The 23070-nt window shown below is 41.4% G+C and overlaps 2 long non-coding RNA genes across 3 annotated transcripts; both read left to right on the top strand.

The window, feature by feature from the left end:
* Window positions 1-325: 325 nt before the first annotated feature.
* LOC139434766 (uncharacterized) lies at window positions 326-4228 on the top strand. 2 transcript variants are annotated; one of them, XR_011644071.1, is made up of 4 exons: window positions 326-926; window positions 1581-3450; window positions 3671-3701; window positions 3857-4228. It is a non-coding gene; the product is annotated as an uncharacterized lncRNA (long non-coding RNA). The 2 variants fall into 2 exon arrangements; XR_011644070.1 differs by lacking the exon at window positions 3857-4228 and having other exon boundaries at window positions 3671-3769.
* A 2934-nt stretch (window positions 4229-7162) lies between these two features.
* LOC139434765 (uncharacterized) lies at window positions 7163-8891 on the top strand. The gene is made up of 2 exons (XR_011644069.1): window positions 7163-8112; window positions 8333-8891. It is a non-coding gene; the product is annotated as an uncharacterized lncRNA (long non-coding RNA).
* The last annotated feature ends 14179 nt before the right edge of the window (window positions 8892-23070 follow it).

The following is a 23070-nucleotide window of genomic DNA, read 5'->3' as shown; positions in this document are numbered from 1 at the left end:
GTTGAATTGTCTGAAGCTTATAGCGCATCACAATCCTCATACATTTAGCATTATGTTTAGGTGAGAGGGTGTTTTGTGAGTCCATTTATTATCCTGTGATTCTTTAAACTAGTTCAACAAAACCCTGACAAGTTGAGAATTTGGCTTTCACCTGACTTGTAATATTTGCCAAGAGAAAGTGTTGCCTTTTGATTAGAGATTTGGTTGATGACATGGCATCCGTGCCGCGCCCTGTCACCTTCTCCCTGATTGGCTTTCCCTGCATTACCAAGACAAATAAAAGGACATAAATCGAAATGCCTTTTACGGGATCCTTGGTTTTGTGGTTCAGGTAAGGTTGATTTGCAAATATTACAGACGCATAAATATTCTTAAACAAACCACTCAAATATTGTTTAAAGCTAAATGTTGCTGTAACAGCTTGATTTTAGTATTTATATCTTAGAAGATACCCTTTGTGCTTTAGTATTACAATTGTGAAATGCTCTAATGAAGGCTTCATGCTCAAAAATCTTTTATTTGTTAAAGTCTGATGAGGTAGAAAATACAGTTAAACTCTAATTTTAATACAATTTTAGTTTAATTATTGTATTTATTGTATTAGTGTTGTCAAAGTGTTCACCTCTTCAATCTTATTCCCTTCTTCATGCATTTTTTAAGTGGGTTACATTGTGTCAAAATCCTGTCTCTGCTTCTTGTTAAACTCCTGCCTTCGGTTCTTTTCTGAATGATAACATGCTTGTTAGTTGTCAGACAGCCATCATTTTGTCTATTCTTGGAAATGTAGATACTTATTTTTTACAATTTGAACAGTGTTATTTTGTGTCTAAGATTGTGCTCTGTTGTTTTAATGCTATTGTATGGTTAACTTTGTCAATGGGTTCAACAAGGGCCGGTCTACTGTCTGGTGGTTGTACTGCTCGGTGGTAAGTCAACAAAAGAAAGCACATTTTGTACTGCTATGAATGTGCTTATGTTTGAAAACTTGCCTCGTCGTAGTGGTATCACTTATAACTAGTACATATTATTTCTATATTTACATTTTCAGACTGTCAGGAGAACATGTCATTTCATTTAACATTGGTGGAAAATAACTTGATTATTTCTGTTATTAAGTCCATACGTCTACCCTACATGCCGAGGCAAAATTATGAATGTATTGTTTTTTTGTCCACCACACTTATTTGATGACTTTATTATGTATTTACAGCAAATTCATATAATGAATACTAAATTATAATCAAAAAAGTATATTAAGTTGTAAAAATCTGCTTATTTATTAGCAGCTGCATTAAAGCATTGACAACAATAATGCACCAATAATATCTGTCCAATGTTCACTAATATAATATACAATAGTCTAAAATGGGTGATTTTTTTTATCATGAAGAGTTTATCTTTTGGTATTTTTTCATGCTCATACTTGTATCAATTGTATTTAAATACAATTCCGATTATTTCTACATTGTGCTATTTCTATGTTTACTAACTAAATTGTTCTCACTGGCATTTAAAGATGAAGCTCTACTTTTTGATTTTTCTGCTAACCAATTTTCAAATTTTTTGTGATTTCTTTCCAGGACAGGGAGAGATTTTGCCACATCTTTCATGCAGAACCTTTACGCGGACACTAAGGATACTCGTTTCCTGTTTGAGGTCACTGTGCTGCCTTCTTCACAAGGCAGCACCAGGGTCAAGGTGTCTGCTATGGGTGAGGTCTTTGAAAAGGAAATTAATCCTGGTTTGAGCGTCTCCTTCAAACTACCTGACCTGTGTGGAGATTAGAGGCAGTGAAAAGTTCAATAAGACTGTGCTGATCGAGGCGAGCCAAGATATCACTGTGATGTCACTCAACTTTAAGCAGTACACGGCCGACACCTCTGTGATTTACCCAGTGAATGGGGGACTGACTACTTCATATTCACTCCTAACAGCAACCTGAAAGGCACCTTTAAAGAATTTTCTATCACAAACCACAAGGAGCCTAACTTTGTTGAGATTTTACTACAGGGCTCTTTAAGATTCCAAGGGAAATATTACAGGAGACAAAGCAAGATATCCCTGAAGCTAAAGCCGTTTGAGACAGTTCAGATTCAGAGTCACGATAACCTGAGAGGTACTAACGTAGTGTCCGCCTCCCTGTCGCCGTCTCCTCCGGACATAGCTGTATTCGGAAGTGTACTGCCTACAACCAGTGGTGTAGTGGGCGTTGGACGCGGGGGTACGCCGTACCCCCACTTATTTGGAGCATGATCTTTTTTGTAACAGAGAGGCGAAGTCACGCCCATCTACTTCCGGCCCATGGGACCCCGGAAGCGAAAAATTAACATTGAATTCAATGGAGAGAGAACACGTATCTTTTGATCCCGTTTGAATTGTGCCACGAACTACACATATGATGTTTGTCAATCTTAAACAATAAGTTCCATGTCAAAAAAGTCACATTTTGTCGTAAAACTGTTGAAATATAAGACTATGAAAAATACGCGACTACAAAGACTACAAATCCCATTCTGGCTCGCGTAAGTGATGTCACAGGCGATAATGCTCCAAGTGGTTGCGACTCGTAATTAAAGCGAAGAAGAAGATCTCATAACTGATTTATTCCCTCCAATAAATAAGAGATTGCTAAAAATAAATTCACTTTTACAAGATGCCTGTGTGCTTTGTACCAGGTTGCAATCACATAAGTGATCATACTTATAGATCATAGCTCGTTCTATCGCTTCCCGTCTGATGAAAGGACCAGGAGTCGCTGGATCAGAGATCTCAGGTAATACACATGTTGTGCATGGAACACAGTCAAGCTAGCTACATAGCTAGTAGCGAGCACGTTAGTTAGCATCACATTACTTAGCCTTGTCATTTGTATTAGCCTTAACATGAAGTGAACCCAAATGTTAAACAGTAAGAGTAGTCATGATGTTAAGTATTTTGTGAAACATTTGAAGAGGAACCTATCGCCAGGTGCTAAGGGGGCGGGAGGTAGGCTAACGGCAGATTAGCATCTGCGATCTTTTCTACTTAATGCTATCTGCTCAAATGGTTAACATTGAACATTAAAAGATCAGGCAGTTCAGGGAGAGTCGAAGGAAGGAAGGCAGGCAGGCAGCTTTGCATGACATGTATTTATTTATAGAAGGACCATGCATACACAAACATTAATCTCAGCAAAGAGAAGAGATGCAATATGCCAGATTATAGCTAATAGCTAATTTCCATCTGTGGTCCATTCTTCTGGACGTGTTTCATTGTGATGATAGTGAGTCAATCTGTTTGTTGGAAAGACAGTAGTTGAGTGATTACTGATAGAACATTTTTAAAAGAGATAATTATTCAAAGTGTTGTTACTTTACTGACCTTTTTCTTTTATTTTCTTTACCTCACCTGTAACTGCTGAGACCCTGAGGAACATGCCCACTGACCTGCTCTGGCAACCTGATTTCCACTGTACGTAATAGTATTTGGTTATGGTATATTATTTATATACATCAAAGGCACAATGCACCCCCCAGAGACACACATGTATTGAGTGTGATATTGTGCATAGGTCAAGTGAAATCATCTTTACATACTAGAAAACTGTAGGAGCGGCAACTTGTTTTGAAATTGAATTTTTAATATCCGATAATAAAGTTGATCTGTTTTCTTTATTCTTCTCTCTTCCCAGCTCCATCCATCACCGTGCTCTGTTCCTGCAGGTCCTGCTTGCTAATCAATGCTTTATTTTTTTACACAATTACAAATAAAGTCAATGTGTTGTATGACATGAAGTTGTGCTTCATTCGGAGTCAATAATAAATTCATTCTGCCTTCAACTGCACAATGACTGTGGACTGCACCGACATCCATGTAGCTGCCCCCCAGTAAGATGAACCAAGCAAAGAGGGTCACCATCATGCCCAAGGACATCCAGCTGGCCCGCTGCATCCGCGGAGAGAGGGCTTAAACTGACCTGAGACCAGCACACCCAAATACAACGGCTCTTTTAAGAGCCACCTACAGTTTCAAAGAGTTGCAATCCTACGTTATTATAATTATTAAACTGGTTCATGTGTCACTTAGTTTACTGAACCGTGATGAAAGAAATGAGTGAGGTAGTGGTTTACTGAAGTTACAAAGATATTAATATATGAGTGACAGGTCAGTGTAAACACAAGCTTCTGTCAATTATGGATCACTCAAACTATTTATATAAAAATATGTAATAAAGTTCTAAAACAAGTATTCGGTATATTCCTTGATAGCTTTTGGAGAAGGTTGTTTTTAAGTTTACTAAAATCTATCGTTTCAACTGTTTCACTTTATAAAAAGGAACAGGTGAGTAGAGCATTATTGAGTTTCTTATTCTGTCAGTAAATTATCCAAATGAAATGTTTATTATTTTATTCAACCCTAAACAAATTGATTGTACCTTTTTAATAATGACCTTACATGGTTAAGTTCAATTAACTTCAGAAAATCAAATCTGTTCTGAGAAAAAACTAATAAATGTTTAAAGATAGGAACTTGCCATCCCACTGAAAAACAGTCCGTAGAGATTTAAAGGCGTAGTTGTAGTTCAGTCCAACGTTTCATTTGGATTCATTTCTCCAACAGTCAACTATTTTCATAAAGAATATATATATTTTTCAAAGTCAACTTTATTGTCAATCTTACTCAGTTTGTGTTTATAGACAGAGATCAAAAATACTTTTAAATCAAATAAAATTATACAATTTACAGATATGTATACAAATATATATATATATATATATCCTATATACACCATCATGTATAATGATGGTGGACACTTCACCTCCAGCAGGGCAGATGGCTGCACAAGTCCATCGGGGGATGCTTCCAAAACACCGACTCACTCACAAAGAGACCAGACTCGAACACTGTCTCCTGATAGGCCTGCACAAAAGCCTTCACCGCTTCGGCCTCGTTTACAACCCCCCAGTTGACAGCCATGACTCCGTCCAAGTTGTACCCCCCGAGCACCCTCTTCATGAGGGACGCGCATGGAGTGGATGAAAGTCCCGACCGCAGCACAGAACCAAACTTGCTGGCTGTCAACCTGCCCCGCCTGTGTAACTGCCACTTTGTCCGCTGTCCTCCGGTGGCTGTCTGGATGGCAGCTTGCTGGTCTCTGCTCAGTCGCATTGAGGCAAGAATTGCCTCAAGCCCCCGACCCCCTTCACCAGCTCCGGCACGGTGACAATGGCCTGATGTTGAGGCCGCGGCTCTGGCTCAGGTGACAAAAGCCATGCCATGCCACACTGTGCGCCCCTCAGTGCAGACCTGAACCAGTCTACATCCTGAGTGGCGATGTCTCTGGCCAGTGGGTTGTATGTCGCCTCTCACTGTTGGTAAAGTTGAGACACCGACTGGACTACTTTGGAAGTGCCAGGCTTCCTCCACTGGCACTCAACATCTGTGGAGCTGATCTGCCACATGGCACATATTGCCAATGCTGCAGCGTGGCTGCATTTGTACATCCCCCGTGCACAATCCCAGACAGCGCTCTGCATCGCGCCATCGTCTCCCATGCAGATCTGTACAAATAAAGAAAGTACCATGTTTGTTAGCATGCTATAATAGATTGAATGAGCAATAATACAAGGATGGTCCGGATCTGGGGGTGGGAGGGGTTATTTTTCCATAGTTTTGTCTGATTGTTGTTATTGTTTGTTTTTTCTGTATTTTTTGTAATGTGTGTTGTACTGGTTGTGATTGTACATTGTATTTTTCTAAATGTGTATGAATACATTTTTGAAAAACATTTGATCAACAATAAAAAAGGATTTGGTCAGGATCTAGACTCAGTGTGTAGTTTATTAATTAATCAATGCTCTCTACATTAGGAAAACACATACCAGTGTACCCGAGGGAGTCACCCACAGCTGTGCCTGGATAACCAAACAAATTGACAAGATAACCAAAACCCTTGAATCTACACACAGCAAATAAACTCAAATGACACAACGAGATGTAAAAGGAGATCACACATACAGTATAGTCGATATAAAATTGGCCGTTTCAATCTGAAGAGCAACTAAAACAAAACACGGGAGTATACACATGTTGATTTTTATCCTTAAGTCATTGCTAGGTAAGCTGCCCTTATATATCTCCAGACTTCTGTCATTTTATACTTGCTTTTTTAATACTAGACGAGCAGCAAATGGGATGCTTTTAAATGTTCCTTTGATGCAGTCAGAGCTTGGTAAAGCTGCATTCTCCCACTATGCTCCCTTTTTATGGAATACGCTGCAAGTAAAACTTTGTCTAGAGGCACTTCCTACTGTAAATGCTTTTAAAGGTATGCTACGATTAGCCCTTCATGAAACATGTAACTGTTTTACCTGATGCTATTGCTGATGTGATTATGTTTCTTGCCACTGCACAAATGGCCTTCTGTATTTATATTTGAATTGTATGTTTTTTTTGTTTAATGCCTTTGTTTTATGTTGAAACTTGTTGTGTGCCGTGTTGGTCAGGACTCCCTGGAAGAAGAGATCTTGTATCTCAATGGGACATTCCTGGATAAATAAAGGATAAATTAAAAAAATTAAAATATACCTTGTTCTTGTGAACACTAATGTTATCCACAGCACACACAGACCACGAAGTTCTAAAGGAGAACACTAGTTACTGAAACAAAACACGTTAGTGTACCTTGTTAGCTAATGTTAGCTAGCTGACATTAACGTTACACATTGCACTCATATTACTCACCAACATCTTGTAAAGCCGGTCCCGCTGCTCTTACAGAACCGAATAACTCCCCTTTCGTGTATGTACAGCTCTCAACGTGTCCAGACTTGTAGTCACCTCGTTTTATACTTTTATTCTCATTCTGAAAGAAACAGGTGACATTTGCTAACGTGACGGCCATCTTTGTGATGGTGACGCGTATAGAGAGGCGAAGTCACGCCCATCTACTTCCGGCCCATGGGACCCCGGAAGCGAAAAATTAACATTGAATTCAATGGAGAGAGAACACGTATCTTTTGATCCCGTTTGAATTGTGCCACGAACTACACATATGATGTTTGTCAATCTTAAACAATAAGTTCCATGTCAAAAAAGTCACATTTTGTCGTAAAACGGTTGAAATATAAGACTATGAAAAATACGCGACTACAAAGACTACAAATCCCAAATCCCATTCTGGCTCGCGTAAGTGATGTCACAGGCGATAATGCTCCAAGTGGTTGCGACTCGTAATTAAAGCGAAGAAGAAGATCTCATAACTGATTATTCCCTCCAATAAATAAGAGATTGCTAAAAATAAGTTCACTTTTACAAGATGCCTGTGTGCTTTGTACCAGGTTGTAATCACATAAGTGATCATACTTATAGATCATAGATCGTTCTATCGCTTCCCGTCTGATGAAAGGACCAGGAGTCGCTGGATCAGAGATCTCAGGTAATACACATGTTGTGCATGGAACACAGTCAAGCTAGCTACATAGCTAGTAGCGAGCACGTTAGTTAGCATCACATTACTTAGCCTTGTCATTTGTATTAGCCTTAACATGAAGTGAACCCAAATGTTAAACAGTAAGAGTAGTCATGATGTTAAGTATTTTGTGAAACATTTGAAGAGGAACCTATCGCCAGGTGCTAAGGGGGCGGGAGGTAGGCTAACGGCAGATTAGCATCTGCGATCTTTTCTACTTAATGCTATCTGCTCAAATGGTTAACATTGAACATTAAAAGATCAGGCAGTTCAGGGAGAGTCGAAGGAAGGAAGGCAGGCAGGCAGCTTTGCATGACATGTATTTATGTATAGAAGGACCATGCATACAAAAACATTAATCTCAGCAAAGAGAAGAGAAGCAATATGCCAGATTATAGCTAATAGCTAATTTCCATCTGTGGTCCATTCTTCTGGACGTGTTTCATTGTGATGATAGTGAGTCAATCTGGTTGTTGGAAAGACAGTAGTTGAGTGATTACTGAGAGAACATTATTAAAAGAGATAATTATTCAAAGTGTTGTTACTTTAAAGTGTTGTTACTGACCTTTTTCTCTTTTATTTCCTTTCCCTCACCTGTAACTGCTGAGACCCTGAGGAACATGCACACTGGACTGACCTGCTCTGGCAACCTGATTTCCACTGTACGTAATAGTATTTGGTTATGGTATATTATTTATATACATCAAAGGCACAATGCACCCCCCAGAGACACACATGTATTGAGTGTGATATTGTGCATAGGTCAAGTGAAATCATCTTTACACACGAGGAAACTGTAGGAGCGGCAACTTGTTTTGAAATTGAATTTTTAATATCCGAAAATGAAGTTGATATGTTTTCTTTATTCTTCTCTCTTCCCAGCTCCATCCATCACCGTGCTCTGTTCCTGAGGGTCCTGCTTGCTAATCAATGCTCATATGTTTTCACACAATTACAAATAAAGTCAATGTATTGTATGACATGAAGTTGTGCTTCATTCGGAGTCAATAATAAATCCATTCTGCCTTCAACTGCACACTGACTGTGGACTGCACCGACATCCATGTAGCTGCCCCCCAGTAAGATGAACCAAGCAAAGAGGGTCAACATCATGCCCAAGGACATCCAGCTGGCCCGCTGCATCCGCGAGAGAGGGCTTAGACTGACCTGAGACCAGCACACCCAAACAGAACGGCTCTTTTAAGAGCCACCTACAGTTTCAAAGAGTTGCAATCCTACGTTATTATAATGATTAAACCGGTTCATGTATCACTTAGTTTACTGAACCGTGATGAATGAAAGAAATGAGTGAGGTAGTGGTTTAAAGAAGTTACAAAGACATTAATATATGAGTAACAGGTCAGTGTAAACACAAGCTTCTGTCAATTATGGATCACTCAAACTATTTATATAAAAATATGTAATAAAGTTCTAAAACAAGTATTCGGTATATTCCTTGATAGCTTTTGGAGAAGGTTGTTTTTAAGTTTACTAAAATCTATCGTTTCAACTGTTTCACTTTATAAAAAGGAACAGGTGAGTAGAGCATCATTGAGTTTCTTATTCTGTCAGTAAATTATCCAAATGAAATGTTTATCATTATTTTATTCAACCCTAAACAAATTGATTGTACCTTTTTAATAATGACCTTACATGGTCGCCAAAGTTAAATTAACTTCAGAAAATCAAATCTGTTCTGAGAAAAAACTACTAAATGTTTAAAGATAGCAACTTGCCATCCCACTGAAGAACAGTCCGTAGAGATTTAAAGGCGTTGTAGTTCAGTCCAACGTTTCATTTGGATTCATTTCTCCAACAGTCAACTATTTTCATAAAGAATATATATATTTTTCAAAGTCAACTTTATTGTCAATCTTACTCAGTTTGTGTTTATAGACAGAGATCAAAAATACTTTTAAATCAAATAAAATTATACAATTTACAGATATGTATACAAATATATATATATATATATCCTATATAATGATGGTGGACACTTCACCTCCAGCAGGGCAGATGGCTGCACAAGTCCATCGGGGGATGCTCCCAAAACACAGACTCACTCACAAAGAGACCAGACTCGAACACTGTCTCCTGAGAGGCCTGCACAAAAGCCTTCGGCCTCGTTTAAAACCCCCCAGTTGACAGCCATGACTCCGTCCAAGTTGTACCCCCCGAGCACCCTCTTCATGAGGGACGTGCATGGAGTGGATGAAAGTCCCGACCGCAGCACAGAACCAAACTTGCTGGCTGTCAACCTGCCCCGCCTGTGTAACTGCCACTTTGTCCGCTGTCCTCCGGTGGCTGTCTGGATGGCAGCTTGCTGGTCTCTGCTCAGTCGCATTGAGGCAAGAATTGCCTCAAGCCCCCGACCCCCTTCACCAGCTCCGGCACGGTGACAATGGCCTGATGTTGAGGCCGCGGCTCTGGCTCAGGTGACAAAAGCCATGCCATGCCACACTGTGCGCCCCTCAGTGCAGACCTGAACTAGTCTACATCCTGAGTGGCGATGTCTCTGGCCAGTGGGTTGTATGTCTCCTCTCACTGTTGGTAGAGTTGAGACACCGGCTGGACTACTTTGGAAGTGCCAGGCTTCCTCCACTGGCACTCAACATCTGTGGAGCTGATCTGCCACATGGCACATATTGCCAATGCTGCAGCGTGGCTGCATTTGTACATCCCCCGTGCACAATCACAGACAGCGCTCTGCATCGCGCCATCGTCTCCCATGCAGATCTGTACAAATAAAGAAAGTACCATGTTTGTTAGCATGCTATAATAGATTGAATGAGCAATAATACAAGGATGGTCCGGATCTGGGGTGGGAGGGGTTATTTTTCCATAGTTTTGTCCTCTTGTCTGATTGTTGTTGTTGTTTGTTTTTTCTGTATTTTTTGTAATGTGTGTTGTACTGGTTGTGATTGTACATTGTATTTTTCTAAATGTGTATGAATACATTTTTGAAAAACATTTGATCAACAATAAAAAAGGATTTGGTCAGGATCTAGACTCAGTGTGTAGTTTATTAATTAATCAATGCTCTCTACATTAGGAAAACACATACCAGTGTACCCGAGGGAGTCACGCACAGCTGTGCCTGGATAACCAAACAAATTGACAAGATAACCAAAACCCTTCAAATGACACAACGAGATGTAAAAGGAAATCACACATACAGTATAGTCGATATAAAACTGGCCGCTTCAATCTGAAGAGCAACTAAAACAAAACACGGGAGTGTACCTTGTTCTTGTGAACACTAATGTTATCCACAGCACGCACAGACCACGAAGTTCTAAAGGAGAACACTAGTTACTGAAACAAAACACGTTAGTGTACCTTGTTAGCTAATGTTAGCTAGCTGACATTAACGTTACACATTGCACTCATATTACTCACCAACACCTTGTAAAGCCGGTCCCGCTGCTCTTACAGAACCGAATAACTCCCCGTTCGTGTATGTACAGCTCTCAACGTGTCCAGTCTTGTAGTCACCTCGTTTTATACTTTTATTCTCATTCTGAAAGAAACAGGTGACATTTGCTAACGTGACGGCCATCTTTGTGATGGTGACGCGTATTGTGCGAGACCAAGAGACCTGTAGTTCACTCAGCGGTTTCACACAAAAAAATGTGTAACTTCACAGTTTTACGACACATTTTAATTTTTTTGACTTGCAAAATATTCTTTTAAATTGACAAACATCATATGTGTCATTCGTGGCACAATTCAAACGGGATCAAAAGATAACCTTTCTCTCTCCATTGACTTCAATGTATAATTTTACGCTTCCGGGGTCCCATGGAGCCTCCCGGAAAGGGAGGGACTTCGCCTCTCTATTGTGCGAGACCAAAGAGGCTTCTCAATACTCAAATTTCCCCTCCTCAACTCCTCGACTCCTCGGTCCTCCGGTAGTGACCCGGAAATGAATTTCAGCGTGCCATTTTGAAGGACGTCTCATTTCTCTAAATGCACACCGAGGACCGAGGATCGAGCGTCGAGGAGGCTCTCTGGAGGAGCTATAACCGAGGATACACTGATGGTTCCTCCACGGGTCCTCCGCGGATGCATTTCCGGGAACGGTGGCGGCGTGACGCACGGCCGGACTTATCTCAGCCAATGACAGCTCTGCATGCATCCCCTGGATATTATTTTAGAAACTGCTCTCATCGCAACGCGATGTTTACAGAGAGAACAGCTGTGAGGTCCGTGCAGAAAGCAGAGCAGTGTGTAAAATATATATCACTCAGTATAACAGGCCTACTCTCTTTATTTGCTTTAGTTTAGTAGATATCTACAAAGAGTCCATATTTTTCTAAGAACATTTAGTGCTTCACAATAAAATACACAACGGCTGTTGCCTGATTATGCTTTAGGAGCTGTAGGTGTTTTCATTTCATTTCAAACCTTTATTTAACCAGATTGGTCCCATTGAGATCATAGATCTCTTTTTCAAGGGAGACCTGCAGCATATAGGTCCCACATGAAACATGAAACAATAAGGACATTATACATTATATTTACAGGATACATAGTTATAGACATTTACAAGTGCCCATTGTATCAGCAAGCATTTCATTTACCCTAGCTTTAAAAACATGCAGAGGAATGAGATTGCTCAGTTTCAATTCTTGCTGAAGATTGTTCCAAGCATGTGTGTGGTAGGCCTATAGTGTCGGTGCGTGTGGTACAGTGTGTAGGTGCGTGTGGTACAGTGTGTAGGTGTGTGTTGTACTGTGTGTAGGTGCGGCGGACAGACGGGTCTCAGTTGGTTTGATGTCCTTACTTTTAATACTTGCAAATACAACTTTTGGCCCGTAATTTCAATTCCCCATTTCAGCGACCAGAGAGAGGGGGGGGGGGGGGGGGGGGGAATATATCCAGTCTCTGATTGTGTTACGTTATTATGAGAGTGCTCTCATACTTTAAATTGCTTATATTTATATAAATATATGTGTGTCTGTGTGTCCGCATCTGTAGCCTGGTATTGCCTCATTATACCGCACTCTCAATGAACTCAAAGTAAATATGTGGGGGAACAATGTTCAGCTGATCTAACAGAGATTATAAAATATGACGAAACACTCGACAGCTGATGCAGCTGTTGCCACGTAATAATGAACGGACGTCGCTTTAATATGACCGCTCAGAGGAGAGGAGTTCTCATTTCTTTAAACGTCTGCTGCTTCCCCTCCTCTCTCCTCGGTTCCCCTCCTCGGTCCTCCGCTCGCATCTCCTGTGGGCGGGTCTAAGTATCGAGGAGGGGAGTCGAGGAGGGGAGTCGAGGAGGGGAAATTTGAGTATTGAGAAGCCTCTCAAGAGACCTGTAGTTCACTCAGCGGTTTCACACAAAAAAATGTGTAACTTCACAGTTTTAAGACACATTTTAATTTTTTTGACTTGCAAAATATTCTTTTAAATCGACAAACATCATATGTGTCATTCGTGGCACAATTCAAACAGGATCAAAAGATAACCTTTCTCTCTCCATTGACTTCAATGTATAATTTTACGCTTCCGGGGTCCCATGGAGGCTCCCGGAAAGGGAGGGACTTCGCCTCTCTATAGTCTAATAAATATAAAATCATTGCCAGTCTTATCAGTTGCAAGTGTGTATTTGTTGTAATAATGACAAAAACACAATACATTTCACAGTAATTATAATATAAAATAAAAACGATTTCCTTAAAGAATTATGATTAGTCATCAGGCTCGTGACCCCGCGGCGAGCTGGGGGTGTGTCAGTGTCACACCCACGGCCAGCTTACCGCCCGCCGATTTTGCGGCAGCTCTTTCCCTCAAGAACGCTAACGAAAAAGCTCTATAATGGCAGGCAAACGTTTTTTACTTGACTTCTTTTCTAAAAAGAATAGGATTCATAAGAAGAAAGAGTCTAGCAGCACCGAAGCTACAAGTGAAGCTGCTACTAGTACTACAGTACATCATCAGAAGAGCCGCCTAAAGACGTGGATAATGCTAGCTAACGTGCACGTTAGCTGCGCTAGCAACGTTCCCCTGGCTAGCTCAAGCTCACCTTTCCCAGAGGTATGGGCGGAGGAGATGTGGCGGAGGAAACAAGAGACATACCCGTGGATAGACTGCAAAGCTGGGAAACTGGGCTGCAAAGTTTGTTCATCCATATCTGATGTATCAGTCTTCAAAACGCAAGGTGTGTGTGTGTGTGTGTGTGTGTGTGTGTGTGTGTGTGTGTGTGTGTGTGTGTGTGTGTGTGTGTGTGTGTGTGTGTGTGTGTGTGTGTGTGTGTGTGTGTGTGTGTGTGTGTGTGTGTGTGTGTGTGTGTGTGTGTGTGTGTGTGTGTGTGTGTGTGTGTGTGTGTGTGTGTGAAAAAAGCAGCGCTGTCTGCTTATTTGCAATGTAGGCTAGGCCTAATCAGAATAATTTCCAGTCCAGATTCAATGTTTGCATTAGTAGGCTATATATATTTTTCGTTTTGTTTATTTAATAAGTTAATTTCAGGACAACTTTGGGAATTTTGTTTGTTTGTTATGAGTTTTAAATAGATTTTGAAAGTGGAGATAGAGAGAGAGAGAGAGAGAAAAGCAGCGCTGTCTGCTTAGTTGCAATACTGTAGTTTATGCAATTTAGGCCTATACATTGTTTATGTAACGTATGTGCCAGTGTGTCCATGGTTTTGAGTCTGTGTGTGTCTGTTGAGCGCAGCGCCGTCTGCTTTTTTCAGTAAGTAAAGTAGGACTAAGCATACCGGTAGTTTCTGTGGACCTGTCTGCCCGTTTTGTGAGTGCACTGCGCGCGTGCGCACTTGTTTGGGATGACCTAATTTAAAATAGCGTCCCCCCAGTAAAAAAAATCTCCACTACACCACTGCCTACAACCATGTCTATGAACAACTTCTCCCGTTAAACAGCTGGGGGAAATAATTCATCATTGCACCCCTGCCCTACCGCAACCTATTTTCTACATATGATAGTGTTATCGTCCAAGCATCCCAGCACACTGAAATAAGCGTGAATTTCAATGGAAAGGTGCAGAGTTATCATATGTTTGCGGGACAAACTATCGAGCTCCAGTCTCAGTGGCCACATCCTATGTATTTTAAATCAGACAAAGGTGTCCAGGTGCTGTTTGAATTCAACAGAGGTCCTGACGTAGTCCAGTCTGTTGATCCCATCCTGATGACTACCGCTGCCGCTCGGTACAGAACTCATCTGTCCTTCCTCCTCATCCTGGCCTACAGGTTTAAAATAACCTGTAAGCTTCGGCATGTTTTGTAATAGCTGCATGTCTCGAAACTCCTTTTCCCTCAACAATTTTCTTTTCCGAGCGCCACTCTCAAACTTTTTCTTCTCCGACATTTTCTCCTAAACAACCTTCATCTGTCACTCAATCACTCGCAATTTGAATAAGTCACATGTGGAACATATTCTCATTCTGATTGGCTGTTAAGTGGTGCCCACTGACTGTTACACAGTCATCCAGAGAAAAATCTCTGGAATCCATCGATCTGATTGATTAGCGGAGCAAATGATCAAAATAGTATGGAGGGAAGATATTTTCGTTTGGATTGCTGGTCTGGGGGAAGCGTGTGTGTGTGTGTGTGTGTGTGTGTGTGTGTGTGTGTGTGTGTGTGTGTGTGTGTGTGTGTGTGTGTGTGTGTGTGTGTGTGTGTGTGTGTGTGTGTGTGTGTGTGTGTGTGTGTGTGTGTGTGTGTGTGTGTGTGTGTGTGTGTGTGTGTATTTTTGCGTTTGTGTGTATTGTGTTTGTTTACCGGGGAAAACACTCACGAGAAACACCGAAACACCGGCCTGCTGTGACGTCAAGTTACTCCGTTCTCCGTTTGTAATTATGCCGTTACAAGCTTCAAAGTTGTATTTATCATCTGAATTTGCCGAAACAAGTTTAATATTCTGAAAGCCAAGACTTTGTTTATTTGAAATCAGATGAAAACAAACTGTAACGGACCCTGCCGTGTTATCTATGATTACTATACACCTTACATTCATAATTTCAGCCGGAGGGAGGGGGGGCGGCACTGTGGAGTGGCGAGTGAGAGCTGTCATCTTCCATTTATAAGCTTCAAAAATGTATTTATCGTGTGATTTTGGAAATAAAAGTTTCATATTCTGAAAGCCAAGACTTTGTTCATTTAAAATGTAAAAAAACACCCGAAAAAAAAAATATGTATTTGAATTATTATTATATTTTTATTGGCTCATGATAGGCCCCCGATCTCCGTAGGCCCCTGGGCTTCAGCCCAGGTCAGCCCGTACATTAAGGCGGCCCTGCCTGCAGCTGCTGACCCAGCAGGTAAAGAATGAGTCACAATATTATGAAATGAAATGTATAGAATAGCAAAGTTCAGTCGGAAACCGATGAAGGCTTTTTTAATCCCGCTTTCTCAGAATCACAAGTTTGTATTTTGTCATTTAAAAACATGAGCTTTGTTAATTGGAGATAACGACATAATCAGCCTGATAGCACAAGAAAACTAAAGACCAGTTAAGAACTTCAATGAATCATCATAGTTGATTTGGAGGCAAAAGATTTTAACTACTAAATGTATATTAAAAAACAATATTACAAGAGAGATGGCATTCACAATCGGCCTAACACAAGATAACTTAATAAGTATCAAACAGTATAGCCTACAGGCCGATCACGCAGACTGCGTGGGGCCTCATCTTGCGGAGGGGGCCTCATCTTGCGGAGGGTTCTTCATTTTGCAGAGGGAGCCTCATCTGAAGTGCAAATGCGGCACACCTACAGTCTAAGCGTGCTGAGAGGCTCCATTAGCACCCCCCGTCCGTCCGTCGACGCTCGCGGCACAGAGGGCCTCATAACTCTGTGTGTGGGGCCAACCCTAGCCGTTACCCTAACCCTGCCAGGGGCGGCCCTGACAGTACTGTACAGTATAACATAATGCAGCTTAGCATAGCTTGGCCTTATATAACATATTATCTAAGTGCATGTATATGTTGTGGAAATTGATGTGAGATATTGTACCAAAGAAGTGTGATACATGTGAAATGGCAGAAAGTCTTGTTGCAATTTCCAGACATTAAAAGAGGTCTGTTGAGTTCCCTGGTAATTATCAAATAGTAGCAGTTAAGTGAATACTGTTCAAGCAATACCTGTGTTTGTGTTTTATAGTGATTTCTCTGTTTTTATCCTTTCATAAATGTGAGGACTAAAATGGCGAGAGACAAAGGGCTGTAAAATACGTTTTATTGCAGTGGGGGATGTGGAGGTATGCAACACAGGGTGAGTGGTGTGGGGAGAGGATATTCTGTTTTAGATCTCTGGCAGGCCAGGTTTTAAGGACATCTATATATCTTGAATAAGTATATGTGTGAGTTTATACATTCCTGTGTGTTAATAGTTGAAGGAACAAAAGGTACATTTTTCCTCTCAAATATAGAGGTTTTTTTATAGATTTCTGAAACAATGTTCCCTTTTTCTTAAAAATAGATGAGCACAATAGTTTTTTCTTTGACTTTTTACCTGTTTATCAAAAGAGTGTTTTAAACTATTTGTGAAGAAGGAAGATGCAGAATTAAGGGTGATTTCTGTTTGGAGTGTAAAGATTATCCCTGATAATGTTTTCTGGGTTAAACCATCGATAGGTTTTACAAATGGGGAGGGACATTTTCCTTGAGTTTTAATGAGGTGCCTCCTGCCGGCCTTCCCAACACCTGTGGCTTTCAAAGCTGCCAGGCGCTGATTCCCTGTGAGATAGCGTTTTGGTATCTCCCCAATGAAACGCCACCCCTTCTTTGTATTAGGGAAATGTTTTTCTGGTCGTTGGGTCTCTCTTCATGCGCTGACAAGACGACAGGATGTCCGCAGTGCGTGAATAAGGGCGGGAGTACTCCACACGTTGCTTATATGATTCTTTGAATTGTATAGTAATGTATTATATTATATCGTATTGCATTATTACTACTTTGTTTAATTAAAACGGATTATTGTTTAACTGGTATCCTGGTGTCTTCTAATTCCTTCCCTGTTATGATTTCAAGCAGGACTCGTCAAAACAACACGCGGTGAGGAGTTGGGTTGTAAAAACTCACACCTCGCAACAATGTTTAATTTTAGGGATCGACCGATATGGCTTTTTCAAGGCCGATACCGATTATTAGTAATCAAGGAGACCGATAACCGATATTTGGAACCGATATACATTTTAGGGATGCCAGCGATTATTCGATTATTCGAATATTCGTTACAGTCTCCATAATCGAATATTATTTTTAAAAATCGATTTTATTTATATATATTTTTTTTATTATTTTTTTTATTATTTATGTATTTTTTTTTTTCTGGCTTAGTTTCAACCAAAATATATATATATAAATATATATATGCTAATAATAGTAATAGTATTAATAATTGTAAATGGCCATTGGTCACACCACGAGTTTGTTTTACTGTAAACTTGGAGGAAGCCTGCGTGCAGAGCAGACTGCTGCTGCAGCACGCTACACACCGACCCCACCCCCCCCTCTCCCTCACACGTGCGACTAAAGATGAACAAAGCGGCAGCCGGCAGGTAAAAAGAGTTCCTCGTGGAACTACTTCGAACATACAAGTCCAAAGGAAGTTAAATGCAAGCTCTGCGAAAAGACGTTGGTCTATCACAGCTCAACCTCAACAATGCGTTCGCATTTGAGTGCGAAGCATGCCAAAGAGGTTACAGAGAAAGACGCAGCACAGCCGGCCATTACCAACTTCACTTCAAGGCCACGTCGTTGTGATGACATGCTTGTTTGTACTGTTAAACATGTTTCAGTAAAGACGTTTTTTTTTTTTTTTTTTTTTTCTTCTCCCCTGGGGGGGGGGGGGGGTCGAATAATCGATTATTATTCGCCAGGGCTGCCGAATAATCGATTTTGATCATGGTCAGTTTCTGGCAACCCTAATACATTTGCAGTAAAATCAGAAAATCTTGGTGTCAAAATGTAGAATAACACAAACTCCAACACAACTTCTTTGAAATGCATTTAAGCATAGCCTATATTATGTTTAATGAACTTTTAAAACATCTTACAACTGGTTTCCTCTCTGTGCCCTTTTCTTTAGTGCAGCCATCTGCAATGAGTTAGAGAGAGACAAGAAGTGGGGCTGCAGGCTGACATGCTTAACTAACAATAATGCTTAATTTATTATATCAAACCAATGCCTGTCTATCTAGCATAACATCCCAATAAGCTGCTAGCAACTGCAAAACACTATGCTAGCTAATGTTTTGCAAACTATTAAAAGTGAGGCTATTGCAGTAGACCTAACGTTAGACTAGTAGCCTCACTTCTAATATTTTGCTAAACATTTGCTAAATACATGTTGGCTAGCTAATGAGCTTCACATATCAACCTGAAAAACTGCGAGGCTTCACTCGCAGCCCCCCCTCCGCACCACAGTTCCGCTGCAAGACGCTGCACGCTGACTGACTTCCCCCGTCCCTGTGTAACTGGGAAGCTGATAGAATTAGATCAATAGATCGTGCTGTTTTTGCAACTTCAGCATAGGGGATTGGGATGTTTATTGAACTTCGGCTTTCAACTGATTTACCTTCGAAACACATGTATGTCTCTGCCGCTCAGCGCTGCTGCTTGCCTCTTTCTGTGTCTGCGTTCTTCGCACCTGCCTGTAATCTGAGAAGGTCCCGCCTCTATGGCTGGCTCCCGCCCGGAAAATCTTCAGTGTTGATTGACACTTCAGTAATAGCCTATCAGATAGCGCTGTGGGCGGGACATTGCTCGTGTACAGAGAGTGGTGACTGCAGACAGAGAAACGGCCGCATCAGAGCCAAAGTGTTATCGGCAATTTTATAAAAAAAAGGCCGATACCGATAATCGGTCAAATGATGAATATCGGCCCCGATAATCGGCCTGGCCGATAATCGGTCGACCCCTATTTAATTTGTCTTCTAATTTTTCAGAGAGACATGACTGCAGTACCACAAAATGTTTCGAAGATGAGGTGTGCCAGATGAAAGAAAAAAACTCATCAACATGTGTCAAAAAACAGCCATTAAAGAGGGAACCTGCTGGGCTATGGGAGATCCTCACTACCGCACATTTGACAGCAACTACTACAACTTCATGGGCAGCTGCACCTACATGATGGCCAAGAACTGCCAAGTTGATGAGGACCACCCAGCCTTTGAGGTTGATGCTAAGAATGACAAACTTGATGGTTTAAAGGTACGTTTGTTGGCAAGGTGATCATTAAGGTGTATGGGTACAGTGTGACCATTGTGCGCTCAGAGTTTGGCCTTGTCAGGGTGAGTACAGTCTTTAAATAAACACGACTACTGTCATTACTCAAGGAGTCTGTGAAAAAATATCACTTATTGAATTAAACTATGTCTCTCAATATGTTTTAGATGGACCACACATTGTGGAATCTCCCCATCAATCTGGGAAATGGGAAATTGAAGTTATCACAGAGCAGCATGTCTGTCGTTGTTGAGACAGACTTTGGCTTGACCGTGCAGTATGACTGGAAGCAGTATCTTGTCATCACAGTGCCGGGCAGTTTGTCCGGCAAGATGTGTGGCCTGTGTGGGAACTTCAACAGCAAAAAGGAGGATAACTTGGTGACTCCTTCTGGCTCACAGAGCAGCAATGTAGCATCCCTGGGAAAGAGCTGGAGAGTTCCTAATGTGACAGATGATGCTCATTGTCAAGACGAATGCTCGGGCAAGTGTGAAAATTGTGATGATGACAGCTTTTTTCACAGCATCACTTCCAGGATGTTCTGCGGTATTCTCAGCCACGCTATGGATGGACCGCTCAGTGACTGTAATGCTGTCATTGACCCTAAAGTCCTTCATGAGATCTGTTTGTTTGATATGTGCATGAGTGATGGGTTCAAGGACTTCCTGTGTAACACCTTGCAGGTGTATGCCGATGCCTGTCAGAGGGCCGGCGTGAAAATTCACGACTGGAGGCACTTCGCCCATTGCCGTAAGTAACCATAGTATTTGACAAATCTCGTATTTTTTCGGTTTCACCCACAATCTGTGATGTTAACATGATGCATGCCCGGAGAACAGTCATTATGAGTTTTGCGGAAAGGCCTGCCCTTCCACCTGTGAAAACCCAGATGCAGCCGCAAAGTGCAACAAAAGCTGGGTGGAGACATGTGTCTGTGACGAGGGCTTCCTGCTCAGCGGCACAGAGTGTGTCAGTAAAGCCCAGTGTGGCTGCTTGTACCATGACAAGAGCCTCTACATAGAGGCTGGAGCTTCTGTCTTCACTGATGACCACTGTACAGAGAGGTGCACGTGCAACGGCACTACCAAGAACGTGGATTGTGAGAAACCAGGTTGTCCTAAGGGGTATGAGTGCAAGGTGGTTGACGACCTCATCGGATGTGACCCAATTACTTTCGCTGAGTGCAGCATGATTGGTGGCCCTCACTACGAGACCTTTGATGGGCATGATTACAGCTTCCATGGCAACTGTGTGTATCAGCTGGCTGGGGTCTGCTCGAAAGATCCTTCCCTGCCACATTTTGAAGTTTATGTGCAGAATGAGGCCTATGGTAAAAGAGTGGACTCTGGTGCAAAGCTGGTGGAGGTCAAATTTTCTGGCTGTGTAGATGGCTGCAAGAACAGCAAGGATTGTCCCAGCTGTGACATCACCCAGAAAGACAAATATGAGACGGATAGATACTACGGTTTAATACGAAATCCCAAAGGCCCCTTCAGCGGATGCCAAGGCACCATAGATCCTGAAAGAGTTTTTCAGAGTTGTGTGTATGATGTGTGCCTTTACAATGGCAAAGAAGGCTCCTGGTGTAGCCATCTCTGCCGTTACACCATTGAATGCCAAAGCAGAGGAGTCAATGTGTCCCAGTGGAGGGCACCAGACTTCTGTCCCACATCTAAAATGAAATTCCCAACCAACAGTCAATATAAACACTGTGGCAATGTTTGCCATGCAACCTGTAACAACAGGTTAGCTCCTTCTACCTGCAAGAGGGATGGAAGTGCAAAGATGGCTTCCTACTCAGTGATTACAAGTGTGTGCCTTCTGACCAGTGTGGCTGCCTGTACAAAGGCAAAACCTATAAGCGGGGACAGAGTTTTCTGTCATCAGATTGTCAACAAATGTTCACCTGCAGTGAAAATGGCACGGTAAGCTTTATATCCTTTTTTTAAATAGGTATTTATTTTGTTGAGGTTTAGTTTGAATGAAGGTGGTTTTATGGCGATCAGCAAACTATATTGACCATCTTAAAAAAAAGAAATCGACATGTAATGTAATTATGTCTGGGGACTTGTAGTTAAAAGGATAGCATATAAGAGCTGTTTATATGCTACATAACATTGAACGTATGTTGCTGGGGGTTAGGCAGTGGGTTTTTTCCAATAAGAATGTAGCTATTCAAAACATTTCACCTTATAGCTGATCTAAACATATCTCTAGATGCTTCATGAGAAACACTCTTGTGGGCTGTTTGAGACTTGTGTGCTGACCAACAATGTTGGATCATGCCATCCAGTGGGAAATGGAACGTGCCAAATCGCAGGTGATCCACATTACAACACCTTTACCAACCACACCTTTAACTTCCAAGGCACCTGCACCTACACCGCAGCTAGATCGTGCCACCTGGAGGGCTCACGGCTCAAAGCCTTCTCTGTGGTTGTAGAGAATGAGAAATGGACAATGACAGATACGCCAAATGTGGCTGTGGCCAAGCGTGTTGCTGTGAAGGTGTACGAGTATGACACCACTCTAGTCCTCCGAATGAATCAACTCAGAACGATCATGGTATGTGTTGAAGAATGTTTTGTCCTATTGATTAATTACAGACTTTTAAAAATAAAATAAAGTATACTTATTTCTCAATAACAACATAATTTGCTCAAACGAAACCTATAAAATAACACAGCTGATCCTTTTTTTGTCCTCTTCAGGTGAATGGCACCTTGTTAACCATTCCTCTTAACCTCAATGATGAGGGCCCTCTTCCAAGAGGGCTTTAACTATGCTATTGTAACTGACTTCGGACTGAAAGTGACTTACGATATGATCTACAAAGTCACTGTCACTGTTCCTGGCAACTACAAGGGCAAAACCTGTGACTGTGGCAATTTTAATGACAGCGAGCCAGATGCGTTAGAACTACCCGACGGAAAAATTACCAAGGACCTCCAGACCTTTGGATCAGCATGGAAGGTGGCTGTGCAGGGGGTGGTCTGCGAGCAGGCCCGGACTGGCCATCGGGAGGACCGGGAGGTTTCCCGATGGCCAGGCCTGTTAAGTGGCCTGCTGGCCTGAGGATTTTTTTTTTAATGTAGGGTAGGCTATGTATTGTATGGAAGCCCATTTCCGCCAATTGAAAAAAATAAAATCCCCATGAAAAGTCATAATTATGAGATAAGAAAGTCGAAATTATGAGATAAAAAGTCATAACAATGAGATAAAAAGTCATAATTATGAGATAAGAAAGTCATAACAATGAGATAAAAAGTCATAATTATGAGATAAGAAAGTCGAAATAATGAGATAGAAAGTCATAATTATGAGATAAGAAAGTCGAAATAATGAGATAAAAAGTAATAATTATGAGATAAGAAGTGCGCATGCGCTGCAGTGGCGCTGTCTTTAAAGGTCCCTTCATCACCT

Source organism: Pseudochaenichthys georgianus, chromosome 11 (assembly GCF_902827115.2).
Source record: "Pseudochaenichthys georgianus chromosome 11, fPseGeo1.2, whole genome shotgun sequence".
Classification (NCBI taxonomy): domain Eukaryota; kingdom Metazoa; phylum Chordata; class Actinopteri; order Perciformes; family Channichthyidae; genus Pseudochaenichthys; species Pseudochaenichthys georgianus.
The sequence above is the reverse complement of the archived record's forward strand: the minus strand, read 5'-3'. Positions and strand labels throughout refer to the sequence as shown.